This window comes from Lagopus muta, chromosome 11 (genome assembly GCF_023343835.1).
Source record: "Lagopus muta isolate bLagMut1 chromosome 11, bLagMut1 primary, whole genome shotgun sequence".
Classification (NCBI taxonomy): domain Eukaryota; kingdom Metazoa; phylum Chordata; class Aves; order Galliformes; family Phasianidae; genus Lagopus; species Lagopus muta.
Window position 1 is genome coordinate 16291581 of NC_064443.1, and position 22002 is coordinate 16313582.

The 22002-nt window shown below is 47.5% G+C and overlaps 1 long non-coding RNA gene across 2 annotated transcripts in view; it reads right to left on the bottom strand.

Annotated features, from left to right (window-relative positions):
* Positions 1-12103, bottom strand: part of LOC125698728 (uncharacterized) — a 53601-nt gene extending 41498 nt beyond the window's left edge. For both annotated transcript variants that reach the window (XR_007379293.1, XR_007379294.1), the window contains exon 1: positions 11976-12103. This is a non-coding gene — a long non-coding RNA (uncharacterized LOC125698728). The remainder of the gene's footprint in view (positions 1-11975) is intronic.
* Between the last annotated feature and the right edge of the window lie 9899 nt (positions 12104-22002).

Sequence of the window (22002 nt, forward strand, 5' to 3'; positions counted from 1 at the left end):
CAACCCAAGTTGTGTCCTTGAATTTAATACCTGGATAAAGCCCTATGGAACATCAAGGAAAAAAAAAAATAGCAAAGCATGCATTAAGTTATCTAATAGAAGCCATTCGCCTTATCCCTTCGTTTCATAGCAGAAACACAGACACCATTCTCTTTGCAGAGCCTTTCAGATGAAGTAAATACCTCTACATCCGCCCTCCATTGAAAAAACATGGAGCTGCCATTTCGCAGGGCTCTGTTTCCAGCACCATGGCCCCATCCTGTCCTGGAGGTAATTGCTTTTTATAATTACACCTATAAAATAAAGGCTCGCTCCTTACATAATTAAGAAGGGTACAATTGATAGATATCTATTTCTGCCTGATGATATCATCATGTTTATGTAGGAAAACTTCCAGAGGGTTCCAAAAAAAGAAAAAGAAAAGCAAAAACTGATAGCCCACCCCCTAAATTATTCCCAGGCTTCTCCAGTCTGAATGTATTTATTTGCAATAATGATTGCGGCTTTATGCGAGCAGATGGGCAGTCCCTGAGAGGATGATTTGTTTCCCTCTTTTCTTACTTCATGATGTATTTTATGATTTCAGCAGGTCAGTGGCTGCCATGTGTTTCTTTCTAATCTGCGAGTGCTTTGCGTTTGCCTCATTCTTGGCAGCCGTCGTATTTACCAAAGAGATCAGACACGGACAGATGATGGCAGAGATCCAGGCTCCTCGAGAGTTCAGCGCTTGGATGTTGGCAGCAAATAAAGATATATGGATTGCTGTTGTTGGTTCGAACTTACAGGGGCTTTTTCCCTCGTTATATTTCAGTTTATACGAGCACATCTATGAGTGCACAGAGAGCTGTGCGTGTGCACGTGCACACGTTTTTGAATTCTCATTGTAATACCCTCAACCAGATAGAATACAGATGAGCTGTTACACAAAGAACAATAGATGTCAACTAGATTACACCCTCCCCTCTTCCCCCCCCCCCACTTTTCCTTTCCTCCTTTTTTCTTTTTTGTTCTTTATAGGCCTGGTTTGTTATAAATCCTCCATGCCCATTAACCTCTGAACCATGCTGATGATATCTCTTCCGAGCTAAATTGCTTGTATTTCCAGACATTTGTTTGTTCACTTAGAGGCCTATTGGCAGTGGGAGGGGGAGAACAGCCCATGGCTGAATAGGGCTCATGGATTATAAATGAAAATTCTTTTCCTCCTTGTAAGATGATGCTCTGAGACCTCTACTAAAGGAACGGCTCAAGTTTATATGCACAGAGGTGGAGGCCAATGGTAGAAAGTTAATCACAGCAACACCAAAAATACCCCAGTGCAGTGGAAGTTCTGGGTCCTTCCCCATAGCCACATGCTGCCCAGCAGTGCCCACGAGGTCACCACTGTCACTGCAGCCAGATCATCCCTGCTCAGCTCTCGCCTGCACTGTGCCACCTTGCACCAAAACCTTCCATCACTTGCGACCCAGATATGGTTGAGTGGTTTGGCTCTTCAAAGCAAACTCAAATATACAAGTCCACAGACAGCAGAAGCATCCTTGGAAGTAAATTCTATTTCCCTTCCTGTAGCTCAGCACAGCTGCCTGTGAAGCACAGACAAGAGTGGCTTCAAACTGCAGCTACATCCTTACAGGGCACTGCACACTCAGTCACCAGGCTGCCAAAGGTAAACCCCATAGTTTCCAGCAGCTCCCAGACTGCTCCTGCAGGACCCACTCTGCAGCTTTTCAGCTATTACAGACCCAGTGTTTCAGGGGGCACTGCAACTCTCAGAAGGCACACTGAATGGCAATTCCAGTATCTTGGCTTTAAAATAAAAGTGTGGAAGCAGCAAGTGTGCTGCCATTTCCAATGCAGACCTCCAGCCTTCATTGCTGTTAAATATATTTCAACTTGCAGTTCCAAAATACCATTTCACTTCCATACACTGCTGCACCCATTTCAACAGAGCTCCCATCTGATCTTTTTGGAATTGATTCCTTAGGCTTCCCCCCACTCGTCCTGTGACCCTGGGAGCTGCAGGTGATGGCACTGGCATGGCTTCCTGGTGTTCTGGAGCTGGTCGCATGGTGCTGCATTCTCCAGGGAGGTCCAGTATGGATACCCACAGCCAGCACTGCAGACCAGCATAATGATGGAGTGCATGGGCTACAAGCTTCAGCATGGTACAATTGCATACCTGCCTCTCTGCTCAGCTCCAGCCACAGCATGCATGCACAGCCAACTACTAGCCCATAATTAAATAATTTAGGTGAGGGTTTTGCAGAGCAGAGGGTAGGAAGCTATAATAACCCATGGTTTCTCAGATCATTCATGTTTTTCCTGCTCCCAGTAACAACACCCGATTTCCATGGCAACACTTGCATGCTTCAGTACGTGTTACTTTTTGCTCGTGCAGAGCACTGCTCCTATGAAGCAGGATGGCTGAGCTCCCCAAACACCAGCAGAGTGCCCCCATGCACCCCATTCCCATCCCACTGCCCCAGTGTGCTCCCACACATCCCCCTCCACCACTGGAGCTGCAGCACAAGGACATGCACTACTGTCTGCTCTCCAGCCAAGAGCTCATTTTAAACTTGGCTGTGGTTTCTATTTTAATCCCACACACACATTTTTGGAAACACTTACTAAACCATTAACACATTTATATGAAAGGAAAGATGGTGATTAGCATTTTTTCCCCCCCGTCATTTCTTTTTGTGTCAATTTTTTGGCTCGCGAGCAGCAGAAGAACGTGGTTACAGCCATGCACACAGTGCTGGCGGGTGTGAATTCCTTCACAGCATCAACTTGATTTACCTCTGCCTTGCCTCTCCTCCAGTCCCACACACTCCATTTCATCACCACTCCTGTACAAAGAAGAGCATTGCCCAGAGCATGCTGAACTCAACATGAGAACTTCATGTGGGTTCAGCAGGGGGGATTTTTTATTATTCTATCTTAAACAGGCTTGTGTTAATGGCTCATTAGGACAGACAGCTAATCTGGCCCTCCTTTTTTTATTTTTTATTTTTTATTTTTTTTTAAACACCTATTGAGATGTTTTCATAAGCAAGAATCCTTTCCAAGGTAAAGCAGCAGCAATTAGTGCATTTATTTATTTTGCTGTCATTCACACCACAGCATTAGCAGTCTCCCCTCTGGCCAAGGTACAGAATAAATAAAGTCCACTTGAGGTGTCTTAAGCTTCTCCCATGTAGTGCGACAGAAGAAAATCAAGGCTGCCGTGGGTGGAGAACTCTGACCACTTGAGATAGCGTGCGCAGAGATGTTGCCAATGGGGCTGAAAATTAGTGCAGAGGAGAGGGCAGGAGAGCAATGCTAATTACGTGCAGCAGCGCAGAGCTGGGGAGACAGCCCAACAGCAGAGCCACAGCAGAACCCACTGCCTGGATAGGATGCTCCCACTACATTCCCAATTGCATTATTTCTTCCCCGAATTCAAATACCATTTGGCACTTCCCAGCAAGGGGACTGCATTCACATAGGACTTGGCAGTCCCAAGCATGCAGTGATTCTAAAAGCTGCAGTCCAAGGAAAGGCCATTTCAAGGAGCAGAGGCCATATCAAGGAGCATTTCATAAAGCTGAGGACTACACAAGAACTGAGCTGCTTCTTCAGGCTGTGAGTCAGAACAGCCACCACACTGCAGAGCAGCTCCTAGAAGAGACAGCAAGGCAGCCAGCAAACCCTGCCACTGGCACAGCTTACACATCTTGCTATAACAATTTTCTTAGACAACAAGAAGCACTTCAGGTTCACGTTGACATCCAGATCATGGAAATGGGTTTGCCTGGCCCCCCATACACAAAAAAAAAAAAGATACAGAGCACAGGAAGAAATCTCATTTGGTGGAGAACCAAAGCAGGACTTTGGACATCACCATCATGTTACCAGCAGCTCCAGGTGGCCACCACGTGAGCAGCACAAACGTGCCTGCGAGAGGAGCGATGACAGGTCTATAGGCATGAGCAATTTTCTGTAAGATGCACTTAGGCATCTGCTCTGGATTAACATTGTTTTAGTTAAAATGAGTGTTTTGGAAGCATTTAAGCAGGTAAGTAGCTGCACCTACGCAGCATAAGGAAAAATCATCAATAAGCAGATATGGGGGAACCTGACAAGAGGGGTAACATCAGTCCTGTCACACAGAGCACACTGTGAACAGTGCTGGGGACACAGGAAACAGCAGTGGCTCAGATTCTATAGGATACAATCACTGCAACTAAGTGCCAAGTAGCAAGGACATGTCATTATCTTTATCTCTGCTATTCAAAACTCTTACAACTGTTGGTCTACTGCAGCTGGCAGCTGCAAACCTCAGGCTTTACAGAGCCCTGTTTTATGGGAGAAGATGAGGAGATGACTTGTTCTCTGTAGTTAAGTCTTTTGCCAACTCAGCCTGGCTGGGAAGAGGTCACAAGACAGCACAATCAGGCCTTGCTAGCCTCTCTGTTCTGCAATATCCCAGTTTATTTTTAAAGCCCTATAAAAAAGCCCAAAGGCTAAATTAATAACTACACCATTCAGATCCACATAATACTCAACTACAGCCAATAACTGCAGATGAATTAAACTAGACACAGGTACAGGAGAGGACAGCTTCAAAGGCTGAGTGGTAAGATATACACAAACACCCAATAAATATGACAAAAACCCCATTAGACTGTGAAGAGCCAACCTGACCTTGAAGCTGAGGAAGCCACTCACGTGGCTGAGAGGATGTAAAAGCAAACAAGGAGTCTGGGAGACAGCCAGATATTACCTGGCTCCGACTGACCGCTAAGTGCGGGTGCCACTGAGACCTTTGGGTGCTGCAGCCAGGATGAGCCCTTCCAAACCAGAGGCATCTCTCACAGTTCAGTGTTGGTTTCCCTTTCTGCAGCCTGAAATGCAGGGCCTGGACTGCAGTCCCAGACTGTTCTTTTTCAGGGGCCAAGCACAAGGATTTCACATACCGGTCTGAGTTCAGGTTTTCCTCTTATTTCTTTTAAAGACTTAATTCCTTCAATGCCTGAATTCCAGGATTTTAATGCTTTTAGCTCCATTTCCCCTTTTCCTGCTCCGCATCTAATACTTCAGCCCATAAATCTCAGCAAGCACACAGCACAAAAGCAGATAAGGAAAGCTGAATAGCCATAGTATGCTGGAAAGGACCAGCATGAAACCAATCCAAAACAGAGATTATAACCAATGGAAGAAGAAAAAAAAAAAAAAGAGTTGTTGAAGTTCAAGTAAACCCAGAAAAAGGTGTTGTATGACAACTTAATTAAGTTACAGGAGATAATAACCAGCAGTGCATCATTCTGCTGATGGAAGAATCCATGAAGGGAAGATAAATACTGGCCAACCTGACTACAGGATGCTTCTTGCCAGTGTTGTTCTTTCAGTTGAAGTTTCCCCCCATCCCTTTTCCTTCTACAGGTTCATATCCCTATAGGAGACAAAGGTTTGGAGGAGGCTTGATGTCCTTTACGCAGGACATAAATGCCCATCCCAAACCTGCCAACCATCCTGGAACACAGCACACATTCAAAACCTCACAGCATTGCCTTCCACATCTGTGCAATGATGGCCACAATTAAAGTTAATAATTATTTCACTCCACAGATTTAGCCCTTTTCCTTTGGGTAATTATGATCTTTCTTCCTCTCCCCAACACTCATTTCAAATCCTCGTGGGTAATGTGCAGCCAGCTGATTCTACATTTATCTCGCTTCTATTTGTTTGACATATTTCAGGCAAGAGCTGCTGAAAAACACTACAAATCCAAGAACTCCCGCTCATTAATAACATTCATCTCACCTCCTTCGCTGCTCCTTTAACATGCTGCTTTTATTTGGTCTAATTGCAACTCTCAGCATGATTAATCACAACATTTTTGCGGGAAGCTGGGGAATTTGATAACCCTGTCCTCATATGGATTTGATCACATTCATGCTGAGAGTCCAGGCACGCTTCCCGCAGTCTTAATGTAAAAGCTTAGCATTAAATGATCCTCCTTGCCTAGAACACACTAATTACCAGTACCACTATATTCACCTAGGTTCCAAACATAGGCTGGAGATAGAAGCTAGTTAATGTGGTTCAGCTTCATGACATACAGCCTTCCTCTTATGAAGGATCTTTCCATATGTAGGCCCTCCTTTCCTCAATTTCACCTCCAAAACCATTTAGCAGACAAAAGTTTATACTGATCTTGGAAGCTTAAAGAATTAAAATGACATCCGGGAATTATGCCCCCTCAATCCAAGGGGCCAAGTCTCTTTGGGGAGCTGCAGAGGTTGCAGCAGGCGCTGTGAGAAGTAAACTCAGAACTAATCTACGCTAGGTTAAATTCTCCAAACATTTATTGCACACTCACATTAATGTATGCATTCATTTTGCAGTACAACTACTGAAAAGTTATTAAATTAGCAACCTTGGAGTATCGTATTTTTCTCATAGCAGGCAGCGACAAATCTCTCAGGGATTTCAATGAAACATGAAGAGCATCAGTGCACATTTCTGAAGCGTCATCTGGAGGTCACATCAATATTTGAAGACGACACAGCATTGTCTCCCAGCGCTCAGACCAGAGCAGCACAGCTGCCGCCGGCTCCTCCAGCTGCACCAACCCAGGTGGTTGAGGATGGTGTTGGCCACCCACTTCTCCCCTTCGAAACCTCCCCTTCCTCAGGGGTTGGGCCTTCCTTCCCATTCACTACTGCCAAGGACTATTAGATGGATTAAAACCTTCAGATTAAAACCACGCGGACATGACAGAGCATCCTTCACCCGCTCCCCTCCCAGGCTTCATGTTCTCTGCATCGTTTGCCTTGCTAAGCCCTTTAATTAAATAGTAAGAGCCTAGTGATTATCACCTACTCAGAAAATACCATTTGGAAAAAAAAAAAAAAGGGAATTAACACCAGACTCCCACTCAGTAGACTCAGAGTTCCATCTTTTTCCTGATGTTCTCCCACAAGTGCTATTCCCCATTTGGTCCTTCACCAGATGTTACCATGTCTATGCTGAAGGGCTGGGAAAGCAGATCTCAGCCCAGCATGGAAGGGAAAGGCCCTTTGTCCTGACACAGATCAGGCCATTAGCACCCAGCCCACCCTGCAGTCTGCCTCTCCCCTGGGAAACACCTGCAGTGCAGCAGGGCTGCAGCTGGGTGAGCAATCAGCATGGGATGCTGGCTGCGTACCACCCCGCTCCTAAACCTTCCGCCTAAACCCCATGCTGTTTGCTCAGTGCTTCACACGCACACATCTGCGATTCTTTGTAGCCTTGACAACAGGCTGCACTTGAAATGGTGTCTCCAGGTTAAAGGTGTTTGCTGAGTGACAGACTCCCAAATAAAATGGAAATGCAAGCTCTGGAAAGCCCCACTGATCCCCTTGCCAAAACTGACACCTCACTCAGCTGTCTCCACACCAATGCCTTTTCCAGGTGCCCAGCTCCCACAGCCCCACTGTCAATACTCAAACACCATGTAACTCTAAGTCCTCAAAAAGCAGTGCTCTCCAGAAACCATATCATTTGGCTTGAGTTCTCCAAGGAAAAAAAAGGATTTTTTTCCCCTCTGTATACATACTCAGCAATGTTTCAGAGTCCATACAAGTAAATATATAAAAATATACATGTATAGAAACCTAAGCCATCAACAATATTCTGAAGCAACCCTAGGTTGCATTACATAGATATGTGCTGTGGAGCTCAACCATCACACTGAGAAAGACAGGATCTGTAGTACGTCCTTATGTTGAAAGAAGTGGCACAAGTTCAAAGCAACTACAGGTAAGTTAATCAATAACTATTTAGCTACAATGAATAAACAAATCTGTAACTTTACTTCTCTTGCCCATAATTCATTATCTAACCATACACTTTCTTCAAGTTTCCCAGTTAGATTTACCAAGCATCTCCAGACGACAAAGGATACTCAGGAAGGATTAATGGAAAGCTTTGCAGGTCCAGCATCTACACAAGCCCATCTCAGCCACACCATCCCTGCTTGTGGCACAAAACACACTTGGAGTGATGGGGGCAGCTCAGCCATGGCTGGGACTGTTCCTACCAACCAAAGCACATGCTTGAGCAGCCAGTTCTGACTTTACGTTGCTTAATATGGACTTCTAAGGAGTATCTTTGGTTCACACATGGATAACTTGCAGGCACAGCATGAGTACTTCACAGAGCAGCTTTGAAGCTCAGCACAGCAAAGCAGCAGAGCACAGTGTCCATCACCTCCCTCCATCCCAAAAGGTCTCATTCCAGCTGCAAGCAGGGGAGTAGCAGCCGGTGTGCCTGCACACAGCATCTCTTCGCTGTGTTGAACAGCTGGTACAGCTGACAGAACTGAGCCCCTCACAGCACACTGATGGCTAACTCAAAGATGGCAGAAGTCACTGGATGTGCACAGCATACACATCAACAACCATTTCTGCACAGGCTTTCAGTATAGACCATTCCCTAACAAATAACCAAAGAAATGAAAGAAAAGACATCAGCCAACTATGAAATGGTTGTTCTCTGTTCCCCCTAAAATATTAACAAGGCACTGACATAGTGTAGCACTTGCTGCACAAATCTGCTGTGACAGGGGATAACCAGGGCATTACAAAGGGCCGTGAATCAACCCAACCGCACAGCCCTTCTACTGGGCAGAACTGAAATATGCTTGTGACCTGTCTGGTGTTTCTACCAGTTACCTTCAGAACATCTATCAGAAGAGGAAAAGATTTTATTTATGCACTCTGAAACTTCGCTCTTCCCCAGCAAAAAGGGTAGTGCCTGTTTAATGCTCCCTTTGTTCTACTGGACATATGCATATGTTCATTTTGATTCATTGCTATACTGTTGATGGGCTCCAAGTACCTGCAGCTCTAAGTACACTCACAGCACACACATCTCAGACACTTAAGATACCTTTCCCCTCCCAAGAGCCAGAATATCTCCATTCCCATACAGAACCCAAGCACCCTAGATAAAACCTTCTCAGGCTAAGCTTCCCAAACTACCCACACAACCCTAGACAGCACGCTCTGTAGTTTTGCATGTGATGGAAAAGCCAAAGCTGGTTTCAATTGATTTATTTCATGCAAAGCTTCATAGATACAGCTTGTTTTTCCACTCTTACCCTGGGGTGTTATTTCCTCCCCAAATATGCCAACTCTGTTCAGAGCTGAACTTACTAGAGGAAGATCCGCCTGCTTGTCCTCCCTTTGGCAAGGTTAAAATGCTGCCTACATTCCTCTAAGTTAACTTAGGGTGTAGGACTTAAAGCAGCAAAGCTTAACCTATACCCAAGCCTTCACATTTGCATGCAAGTTTTAGATTAAACATTTAGTTTAACACCAATGGAAATCAAAGGGCAAGCTCCAGGCTGGGAACAGCAATACATTGCACAGCAGGAGCAGGGCGAGCCAATAGCCAGCAGTGTGTGCTGGGAGCAAAGGCAACATGCAGCAAGCTTCCAACTGGGTGTTAAGAACTGCTCCACTCCCAGCTGCTGGATTGCAGCTTTTGCTGAGCTTGGATGGACACAACATAACTGAGAAGAGTCACCAGTCCCACACAGCTCATTAGTGGTGTTTCCCTGAGCAGGTGTGAAGGGTGCATGTATTTGCCTGTTTTTCCTATGTTTCAGCCATCTTGCTGGGCACACAGCATGGCACCGCTGCAAACCGTCATCCCCAGCTGCGATGATACCAGCCTGCCTTTATAGGCTGCAAGCTCTGCTTCAGAAACCAGCAAGGGAAGTAAACATGAAGATACAATCCTGGCTGCTATTCTACCACTACATTTTTTTCCACCAGCTTATCTCATTTTGCATATGTAAAAAAATGTAGGCAAAACATTTCTGAGAGCAGACAGACACCAGAAGCATGCAGCCCCTCAAAACTGGCGGCCAAGCCAGGCAGCTTTAGCTCAGTCAGCAGTAAGATTTCATCCATACAAAGCCAAAAACAAGGGAGTACCTGGGACCACCAGAGACCCAGGGCTGTGGCCGAGCTTCAGCTCTGCTGTGAGCAGTGAGGGCGCAGCCATGGAAAGCACAGCTGGTTCTGGAGCATCTCCTGAGCGGTGTCTCACCAACATCTTTTGGCAAAGCCAGAGCCACCAGAAAGGCATAAAACTCTTCATGTGAGAAAGAAGAAAGGCAAATTCCCAATGCAAACATGAAGAATCTGCTTTTAAACCTAATTTAAATGAGGAATAGGCATGTAAATAGCATGGCTACAGAGAGAGACTTGCACAGGGATGGATGAGGCTGGGGCTGTCTGAGATGCAGGTGGTGAAGGAGAGAGCCTGGAAACAAGCTGCTCTCCATGCTCAGCACTCCTCCATTCAGATTCATATTAGCATATCTCTAAGTGCATATAATTTTCACATCAAAGAGCAAATTTTTTAAGGCATTTAAAAAACCAACAATAACAACAACAACAAAAAACCACCTAGGACTGAAGTAAGTTCTTTGCTGAAACATCTCAAGCAGCTCCTCTCTACGACATGACAGAAAAATTACAGAGGAGACAAGCATTTAAAAAAAACTCTTCCCTAGAATTCAGATTGTTTTTACCCTGTGCATCAAGAATAAATAACAAAAAATTCAGCCAAATTGCAATAGAAAGCATAAAGGAAGCCCTGAACACAGACTGCAGCTCAAGGCTGGCACAAGAGTGTTGGTGGCAGCACAGGGCTGGGCATTGCACCCCTATGGGTGCACACAGTGGCACAGAGAAGCACCAACATCCCATCATCTTAACTTGGGAGCACCCTGTACCCTCTGCTCCTTGCTTGGGGACCAAACTAATCAGCAGTGAGGGCAAGTAGGAGGAGCTGGAAATGCCTGAGCCCTTCTCACCTCTGTCCCACCAGCCCTTCCAGCAACTGAAACTGGTCCCTATGCAATACCCAGAGCTTCTCTCCTTCCCTAATAGTGCCCTCGTGGGGCTGCTCCCCAAAGCCCAGGCCATGCTGGGCATTTGTGCTCTGCTCCATCTGTCTCAGAAATCAGGTTCAGGCAGGAGCTCTCCTCTAACGAGCTTTTATTAAAAGACTCTGTTACAAATAGCCACTTAAGCAAGTGAACCTTTGGAGCCTTCAGTCCATGATGTCAGTGCTGTGGCTGAATGTTTCCCGGGAGTATTAAACCCGATGCTAATATAGGTCTGCACTATATGACAGCTATAAAACTCCTTAAGCACGCCAGGCAAGAGGCCAGCATGGCTTTTTGTTGCCTATCAGGGCTTGGCTGAAGGCCTCATGCACTGAGGCAGCAGCACGGCAGGAAGCCAGCTTTTGCTCACCTCTATTGCAAGGCTGAAATAATCCCAAGGATGGGAGATCCTTTCCCACACTTTCTTTTTGTGGGCACAGCCCCCTGTACCATGCCATACACCCCCAAGTTACACTGCCATCCTTCATCTTCCTGACCATGACTGTGGCCACCTGCCACAGGAAAGCCCAACCTAAGCCAAGTAGGCTTCAACTGTTTGTCTAAAAGCACCTATTTTTCCAAGCCAGGTTTCCAGCCTCCCAGCTCAAGTCTGCAGACCTGCCCTCTCTGCACACACATCCCCAGGGCTCTATGGGGCCACTGCCACAAGCCACATCACTGCCACTGCTCTGCAAATCACATCCAAGATACACGAGGAATGCAAACAATGTTTGCCAACAGTAAGCGATATGAAGACCAACAGTAGAACTGGTTTGAACCACCTGCCAGCTGGAAAATGAGAGGCAGAGGGCACAATCACACGCATTAATCGTGTTATAACCGACTACTTTCCGCCAATAGGTGGCACCAGCAATTTTTGGATAGGTTGCAACATGGTGCTCACGGCCCCCTTCCCACACAAAGATGGATGGGGTGGCATGACAGCACGTGGCCCCTCTCCATCTGTTTGAGTTAGGAAGAGGTTACAGTCCCACCAGTCTATTTCTCTTTCCCAGAGAGACCCATTTTAAGGAGTGCATCTTACCTGAGTATTTCAGGGAACAGAAGCCTGGATGCAAAAAACTTCTTTAAAATGGAGGCACAGCTTCAGTGGAAAAGAAACAGAAATCATACAGCTCAGCACAGCAAAAGCCCAAGCTTCTTGTAACCAAGTGCTCTGACCACTTGTGTGAAAGCATCTAAATGAGAGACTTAAAATTTAAATACATTTAAATACACCTGGTTTCAATGTATTACCTTGATTAGCGAGCCTGAGAGAAGGAAGCATCAGGCAAACACGTGCTCCATCCTCACACAACATAAAGGAGAACAACCCAACCAAACAGAGCTCACAGCTCAGCAGCCTGACCCTGTGCTGGGGAAAACCCATCCAACATCCTCTACCCTGCAGCCCCACACAGCCTACAGGTGCATTGGATCTAATGACTTCAGCTTGCAACACCACGCAGCTGAATCCAGCCAGTGTAAATTATTTAAGAGTCTGCAGAACATTACACAGTTCATGTAGTTAATGATTATAGTTCAGTGTCTAGGTCAGATATAATTAGATGTTACATTAAAATAGCTTCACAGAGCCATTTATTCTGATTTAATTACTTAAAATGATAGTATAATGAGCAGTGCTTTCAAAGAAAAAAAAAAAGAAATCTCTTAATGAGCTCATTTTAAGTTAATATAAGGCAAATTAATCATTTAACAGAATGTGGTGAAAAAGACAAGTTCGTGTTTTAAAGCGTGTTGTTCCCGTGTCACAGAGCTTGTTGTGATGGCATGCTGGGAAGGACACAAACGGACGGTGCTTAGAACAAGTGCGTGTGCTGTGCATCTGGAACATCTTTGCAAGATGCTTTCTGCCTTCCGCAGATGTACCTGGACGCCACAGCCCTTTGAAATACAACCTGAGCGGCAGATTTACGACCATCAAACCGCGTCTTTATCCCGACGTGAAACAGAGCAATGGCTGTGCGAAGCGGTTATCCGGAGGGGGTGAGCTTGTGACGGAGGGTTAATCACGGGGAGTTCCATTAATCATTCAGCTGCTGGCTCGGAAAATTAGCTTCCACTTGTTTGTTTGCTCAAGAGGAGATAAGCCGGTTCCCTTGCTAACTCATCTATTTTCTTCCCCTCGCATTGTTTTAGAGATTTTAATCCTTTCCCATTTCTGTAATCAGTCACTTTGGTCTTTTAGCAGCGCGGCTTACAAGCAGCAGCAATTACTGCGTGAGAGCCGGCATTTCTCTGCAGGAGAGGCAGCTGGCACGGATTCCCCCCGGCAGGAGCAGCCCCGTCCTTCCAGCAGCCCGAGCTGCAGCGTTCACGCCGCGTCCCGGCGGTTTTCCTTCCCTGGAAAGCCAGAAAGTGCCACCTTGTAACCCTTCTCGCTCTCAACGTTTGAATAACCACGGACAGCGGGTCAAACCGCGACCAGAAGTGCGTTCCCAGGGTCAAACCCCAGCCACGACTTGCCCTCCATCCTCCCCTGAGCGCACGGTGTCCCTGAGGGCAGCCCGATGCCCCCAGCCCTGACCTGCTGTTCTCCCAGAGGAGCCTCACGAGTTCTGCCCCAGCGCCTCGCAGCATCACTCAGCCTTGTGTGAACCATCCCTACCTCCCTCGGTTCAGGCTGTGAGAGCACCGGGCTCGCCCGAGGAAAGCCTTCAACCCTGGCTGCTTTTGCAAAGCTCCCAGGCATTTCACACTCACTCTTTCACAGCAAAACTAAGCTAGAAATGAAAAGCTGATATTTTTTAGGGGGGAGGCAGAGGGAGTCCTGCTCCCAGCCTGGGTTTCTTTGCTCTGCATCAGCAACAAGCCTCCCTCCATGAGCTGCTTGCGACCATTGCCATCGAATTGACTGCAAAATGAGGGGTCTTTAGCTTAGGCATTTGCTGGATACCTTGGCAAAAAAAGAAAAAATTAAAAAAAAAATAATCCATGAGCAGAGGCTGACTGCAAATGAGCAGTCACAGCTCCCACAAGGGACGTAAATAATTTGGGGCTGCACTCTTTTTTCTTAATGCACGGTGTCTGTTCCCAATTAGGGAAAACCAATGTCTTGCAAACGCTTTGCTTCCCCAGCAGCAGCTCCAGGGGCAGCAGTGTGGTGCTATGACAACACCGTGCACTGCAGGTGCGTGCAGCACAGTTGCACCGATCCATCAGCTTCCCACTCCATCCTTCCCAGTTGTTGGGGCTTAGATGCAGCAGAGCTGGGATATCCCTCTCCCTTTGCTTTTTTTCCATCAGGCTTTTTCTTTGCTTTCCCCCTGCCCACCAGCTGCACCCTGCCAGCATTGCCTTGGCACTGTTCCTGTGGCACCAGACCAGAGACGGCACAGTGCCGTAGGGCTGCACACCAACCCTAATTGCAGCTCCAAGCATCACTGCTTCCCCTTTGGGGGTTAAAACCTGGATTTCCAAGAAAAACACAACATTTCAGAGTGGCAAAACTTGTATCTGATAAGGATTTCCAGACAAAATCTGACTGGATTAGGAAAAAAAATTAGGAAAAAACAAACAAACAAACAACAGTTTCTGCAACAGAGTATTTTCCTTGTCGTATTCTCTGTAATTAATTTCTAAAAGTAGATCATTTTATATGACGCAGGCAGCAGCGTTCCAGAGCTCATCAGGCCGTATGTTTTCACATTTTGAAAGGAAAACTAATTAAAAAGAAATTGGAAAAAAAAAAGAAAGAAAGAAAGAATGGTTGGTGAGGAGGGCTGTAGTTTGGGTCAGAGAGAAGCGGTGAAGGAATCCTTCAGGAATGTATACATTCACTCTGCTCTGCGTTTTGTTTTCGGAATTGTTTCTGGCAGAAACCTAAAGAAAAATATGAACCAGATGTATGAGGAAATAGTTTCTTCATCAGAGAGAAGAATAGCTCTCTGTCTGCCAGGAGGTTTCAGCCTCAACATTTTCAGAAGGTGATGTTAAAAATACCTTTCAAAGGTGGCTGCTTCTCCAGCAGAGTGCGGGACGTCCTGAACATGGGAGGATGAGCAAAGATGGAGATGGAGATGGGGAGTGGTGCAGGGATGCAACTGATGGATTTCTCTTCCATCACCTTCTCCTCCATTTGCCACTGAACTGAGGACACTGCTCCTCTTCCAGAGCATCCAGAGCTCAAGGCAGACACAGCAAGAAGCAATGGAGCAGATGGTTGATGCTCGAGTGCCACCGTGCCCCATTTCAGGGCATCACACAGCCCCTGCTGGGGTCGGTGGCTGGGAACAGGGAGCTTAAGCAGGAGTTAATTGGGGCTGGAAGAGAGCAAGGGAGAGCAAACAGGGAGCTTTAATCTTGTTAAATTCACTTCGAGTGGCTATACCTGGTTCCCAGCGGTGAGGCGAAGAGGAGCCTCTCTCACTCCCAGCCTTCCCACAGGGGAATGAGACTCAGGGGGACTTTCCCCATCTGTTTGCAGCAGGTCAGAGCCTTCCTCATCCCTCCCCATGCACCCAAGTTCTCCCCTCACCAGTTGCTCTTCAGTGCCTCGCAGAGAGCAGGCTGTATGCTCCCAAGCACCGATGCCCATCGGCACTCACTCACCACAAATATTTCTCACCCTGCCTTCCCCCAAAAGCCCCCTCCGTCCTGCTGCTTTCTGTTCACAACAGCACACACAGCTCCAGGATGAGTTCGAAAGAGGAGGGAAAACACACCTAACAAGATGAGTCACGCGTGGGTGATGCTTTTATCTCTTGAAACCGGGGATTTTGGGGGGAACACAACAGCGCACAGGAGCGGTGCTTCTGGTGAGGATTTCCCCGAGCTGCCAGTGATGGCCTCTGAGCTGAGGGCTCAATCTCACCCATGGCATCACCACTGCATCTGCAGCTGTGGGCTGCCTGGAGCAGAGGGCCGTGTGCCTCCCAGGCTTTCAGAACTAAAGGTGAGAAAACCTAAGGCTTCCCTCTGGTAGTATCACAGTGCTGCTGTGTTCTGGCCAGCTCTGCTAAAAACAAACAAACACTGCGAGCTCTGAGCTTGGCCCAGCATTTGCTTCATAAGTCACGGGATGGGCTAACCCTGACAGCCACGAGCTCCATTTTCCACACTTAAAAAACAAAAACTAGAGAGCTCTGTCTGTCTGGGAGCCAGCAGCGTTCACATCCCGGGTCCATCCCAATCCCCCATAAATTTAGAAAGCTTTGCTGTGTTTCGTGGAGCATCTCAAGCAGCAGAGATCTCCCATGGGACACCAACGAGGAAAGCTGAGCAGTTCTTGTTTGGTGGTGATTGGCAAATTATCAGCTCGCCGCTCCAACTTCCACAAACAGCATCAGCCAACAGCAATAAAACACAGGTCGTGGTCCCGGGAGCTTCAAAACTATTTTCCAGAGCTCGACTTCATGACAAGATGCTCACTGCGACACCACAGAAGCACTGAGCTGCTTGATTGGAATAACACAGATGCAGTGCAGTTTTCAAGTCAATCAGAACAATAAATTTAGAAGTGCCAGATTTCTGCAAGAATTGCTCAAACTTTTTGTTTTTTTCCCATGCTTTTTTCTCTGTAACCCTGGAGAACCACATCTCTTCTCGGGCAGAGCAGCATTGTCAGCGCTGAGCATCCACATGTGAGCTGCTCTGTGGGTTTGCCTCATTCTCTGCTCAGCACCAGGAGATCTTGAGGCACAGAGCTTCCATGCACATCCACAACTGATGGCAGAGCCAAGGTAACTGTGGGGTGAATATCTCCAACCTCAACATTTCCCTGACAACGATATCAAGAAAACACTCTGGGGGCTTTGCTAACAGTGAGGCACTTCAAACATCCTTCATTCCTGGATTTGAGCAGCCTGTAATCCTGGGTTGGTTTCGTTGTAGCTGGTGTGAACAGATATCAATGAATTGTTATCCACAACCCTCACCACTGTTACCAATGCCTTTTATTTTTCCAGTCCTTTCTTGAAAAACATTAAGCTGCCCCGGATAAGCAGAGGAGGAACAGCTTTCCCCAGTGCTGAAGGTGCCACCAGAGCCACACAGTGCTTCCCATCCTGGTGCTGTATCCAGTGATCCCACGCCCTGTGCACTGCTAGGGGGACAAGGGAGTGCCATTGGTCCTGAAATTCCTGCTCAGGTGGAAGGGGAAACATCACCTTATTCACTGTCTCTCCTCAGATATGATGGCTGAGCATGCAATGCTCATGGCTGCAAAACCCAACTGCGAGCACCATCTTCTGCTCTTCGTCTCAGTACCAGCACAGCTGACCTGGAGTGCTGAGGATGGAGCTCTCCTGCCTTCAGCTGCGGAATGCTGGCTGCCCATGTGCTGATAGCTGGGTGACATGGCTTCGTTTCCCCGTGCTGCTGCCTTGCAGTGCTGCCAAGAGGGCCAGTGCTTTTAGAAGTGCCCCTGCCTCCCTGCTTCACTTTCCTGCTGAAAACATCTGGTCCGCTTGGCACCTCTGCTCCAGTAAATATAGCATAGCATCTTGCTGGCGGGCACAGTGCCACTGCGACAGATGGGGCTGAGCACAGGCAGCCAAGAGACCTTGTATCAGCATCAAGTGTGTGTGCAGAGGGCAGCATTTGCAGCCAGAAATGTCAGCGCGGCTGCAGCTCCGTGCCTTCAGATACCAGGGAGGCGAGACTGTGCCGAAGCAGCTCTGGGCAGGATTAGCTTTGAAATGAGGGAGGAAAAGCTAATTTCTGTGGCTGTGGAGCATAAGGTTCTGGTCGCGTGGAGTCGGATTAACTTCTGGCTGAGGGATGGTACTGCTGCCTCGGCTCTCCTCCAGGGGAGTGAGCCCACAGCCAGTGCCCAGAAGCCCCAAACCCCACAGTCAGCAGCGGGGTGCCAAGTGGGGTAACAGACTGTGTCCCACCAATGTCAGGTTGCTTTACCAGGCACAGGGAGATGCCTCCCATCAGGTGCTTGCAGCAGGGCAGAACAGCATGGTGCAAGCTATGCACACAGGTTTGCTGTGAATTAGGGGTAGCAGAGCTTTCTCCCCCCTTTCATTGTCATATCCTTTGCTTTGCTCTTTCTTGATACTCCAAGAAAAAAAAAAAATACGACACAGGCCCTGATTGAGAAAGGAAGGAGAATTGGCAAGAGCCAGCATGTCTGCACTTGTTTTAAGTTTTTATATTTATTAAAATACTCTGGAAGTGTCTTGCATTCCAGCAGCCTCTGGAAAAGCACTGAAATGAGCTGCATATTGTAAAAGCTCAACTTCCAGCAGCCCACAGCCCAAGGCAAGCATGGTCCCAGCAGGGAGCAGCTGGGATGGGCGCAGGATGGGTGCTGCTTCATGAAATACCTGCACACTCTGTAGGGGTTCTGCAGTCTGAGCCCTTTGGGCTGGGACAGATGTCACCCTAAACTTGCCCTGGCATGCGGGTAATGGGACCAAGGTGCTTCAGGAGAAACTTTCGTCGATCTGAAAGATTTAACCTTCATACCAGTGGGGTCTGGGCTCTGTTTTCACACAGAAAATTGGAGCCTATCCATGACAGGTAAAAGACAAAAGCCCGTTGAGTCTGATGGGAATCTTTCCCTTGGCTTATGAGAACTTCTGGTTCCAGCAAGCTGCCTCCCTATGCCTAAGCCAGGCTTGGTGCTGGTGCCTATCATTGCTGTCCTTCAGCCTCCTTAAAAACACCTCAGTTTCCTCAGCTTCATCATCCTCTGCATTTTCAGCCATGGATTTGCAGACATTAAAACAGAAAAATATTATTTAAGAAGAAAACTAAAGCAGGCCCAAGGGAAGCAGTGAAGGCACGTATGAGAAAAAGGAGATAAAAGAGCAGAAAGTCATTCATGCAGCGGAGAGGAAAGGACAGAAGGAAACCATTCACACAAGCACTGGATGAGGAAGGAGCATTTTGCCCAGGAATGGCATAGGATTGTCTCTATCTCAGCAATGCATTTGCTCAAGATCCTGTAATTTAACACAGGCACCTTTAAAAATGTCTTTGCTATGTGAAACTCAAATGCAGAGCAGATTTGGAAAGTCCATAGCAGCTCAATAGCTGTGTCCTACGATGAGGATTGGTTTCCTCTGTCCCCCTGCAATTACCTTCACACAGCTCTGTCTTGTTCAGTAGCTCTGTAGTCTCAGACTTCGGAGATTTACCTCTTCCATGCACTTCCCCTTTTTAAGTTGTGAATATTAAAGCCTCTGAGATAAAAAGAAGCCAGGGCAAAAAGAAGACTTTACCTGGGAGGTATGAACAAAAGGAATAAGAGGGGGAAAAAAAAAAAAAAGGAAAGTTTCTCAGCACATCTTCTTTGCATCCATCACTTTTCCTGAGATGAACCAAAAATCCTGGTCCCAGGACACCCATCCACAAAGTGTCACAAGGAGCTGGTGCTGCTCACAGGCACAGAGAATTAGGCACACACAGCGAAGAGCAGGGATTTGTTCCTGATTGCCAGCACAGACCCAGGCATGCTACCAGAAAACATTCAAGCGAGACCTGGAAGGGATGCAATCCCCCGAGCTTGGTGGAGCAGGCATCTAGCTCAGCTTCCTTCTGGTGCTAATAATTAGGAAGGATTGCGAGGCCCAAGGGGGAGATTAGGTTGTTTACAGTTTTGCCTTTATCAAATAAATTAAGGTCTATCTGAAGCCAGCACAGATTTCCCACGAGGGCCGCATCTCCCACTGCGTGCGTTTGCACTGCACCTTGGGCTGATAGAGAAAACTGCGTCAGGGTACCAATGGGAACAGAGTTAGCATGAAAGCCCAGGAAGAAAAATCAGCAGCTGCACGGCTGCAGCCAGAGCGCTGCTCCTGCATCTACAGCTGGGACATCACCCAGGACAGGATAGCAATGGTGCCTCCAGTTTGCTACATAAGGGGAGACTGTGTTGCTTGTCTTCATTCTCCCCTCCTGGTTTTGCAGGCCTGCAGTGCTGACATATGATGAGGCTTGAGCAAGACCAACCTCAGGTGATCTTTGCCCTGAAGATGACAGTGATGCCGTGCGAAGGACTGCCCCAAAACTATGCTGCTGTGGCCTACTCCAGTTAACCTCTCCTCGTTAGTCCTTCATATCTGAATTTTAGAAACCAATTTTCTTATTCGTCTGGCTTTTGTGAAAGGAGCAATTATTTTTAATGGCCCTCACTGCTCAGAGAAGAAGCAAGTGAATATCTTACTGCTTTATGTCCTGCACCTCAGGTAACTGCCTTGCACTGCAGCAGAGGCTCACTCACATTTTTTACTCCATTGTCCCATTCATTGCACCCAAATTTGCCCAGGGAAGGGTTGGAGTCACCATCCTTGGAGATCTTCCTTAAAAGGGTAGATGTGGCCCCGAGGGATGTGGCATAGTGGGAATGGATTGACAGCTGGGGCATGGTAGGGATAGGCTGACAGTTGGACTTGATGATCTTAGTAGTCTTTTCCTACCTTGATGATTCTATGAGTCAAATTAACACACAGCCCTGTTACAGCAAGGCTCTTCCTTGCGCACAGCTCATGGATCACCATGGTAAGCAGGACACCCAATGGGGAGATGTCACTCAGCTCCAGATGGTCTGTGGGGGTCCCTAACGCACAGACACCAGCCATCCCCACTGCCATCCCTTTAAGTTTGGTCACCCTGTCGCTATCACACTGCATGGCTTCACTCCTTGAAAAGGGGCAGAAGAAAGAAAAGCATCTCCCCCTCCCCACCTCCCATCACCCTCCCTGCTGGACAGCAACAGAACCCCAAACCAGAGCATTTCTGTACTTCTGTAACCATTTGATTATTTTGTAAGCTGAGAACAGTGAGTGTCATTTGGGTCGATCTAAAAGCAGAAGTAAAAAAAAAAAAGTGCTAAGGAGTGGAGTCTGAGAAGGGAGAGGCACAGAGGTAGGAAACAACCTACTGCTTTGCAATAAAGCTTTTAAAGAAAAGAAACGGGGGTGGGAGGAGCAGTGGGATGGAATGTGGAAAGAAAAGAGCAGCAGGAGGCCATCAAAGACGATTCTGCCCAAATTTCTGGTGAGAGGCCCACCAGTTGGCCGGGGGGCTCCCAACAGGGAAAGCCTTCAGCAGCTCCAAGAGAGGCATGTCTGCTGCAAGAGCAGCCCTGGGAGCCCACCCTCAGCAAGGCAGTGATGGAGCCCAAAGGAGGATCCCAGTCCTGCTGAGGGAGGACCTGAAAGTTGCACCTATTCTCCTATTTCCAGAAAGGATTTACAAGGAGATGCATAGACAAGAGGTCTGGTTTGGCTACTGTGCAGTCAGAGATGAACTCCTGGCTCCATTCAGGTCAGCAGCAAAACCCAAAAGGGACATTAAGCTGGAGTGCTGCTTGAGCAATGCACATTGCAGTGACCCTGGCATGAGGTGCTCTGACAGCAGTGCCTGCAGCCTACTAACAGCACCCTTTCCAAAGGGCATTAAATCTTGTGGGGTCACAGGAAAAGACACTGCATTAAAAGAGAAGAGCATAAATTATTGCAGCCTTGGGGCAGCAGGACTTGCCTTCCTGCCAGTGAGCTCTGGAGGCTTTATGTATTCGTTTACTCTGGTGATTAATAAAACATTCTGCAGTTAATGCAATGTGTCAACCTCTGCATCCCGGAGATCGGCAGTGATGCTCTCAGTGCTATGCCTTCCCCAGTGTCCCGAGTGGCATTTGGGATCTGCGCAGGGCAGGGCTGGAGCAGCATTGCTCCCATCCTACACCATTGCTGCAACATATTGTGAACACCCAGCATGGATGTGAAGCCAAGCCAGGGAGCTCTGACCAAGCTGCTCTGGTACAGCCAGGCTGTGCTGCCCTGCCCTGTGGCTGGAGCAGCAAAGCCCCACTTACCAGGGACCATGCTACACAGCTGCCTTTTTACTGCCCATATGGTTTCCAGCTAAGCTTCCCTCTGTGAGCATTCATCAGCCCCACGCTTATCTGCATCCCAGCCTCTGCTTGCTTCGTGTTTTTAAGATGTCAACAGAGGAAACATCACACGCAGGTACTTTAGCATCATCGTGTGCCAGAATCCCAAGGTCTGCAGATATGCTCCCTCCTCCCTGAGCTCACCAAGTAAGCAATTTTACACTTCAATTTTCCTTCCAAACCTTTCTTTCCAAGCTAATCT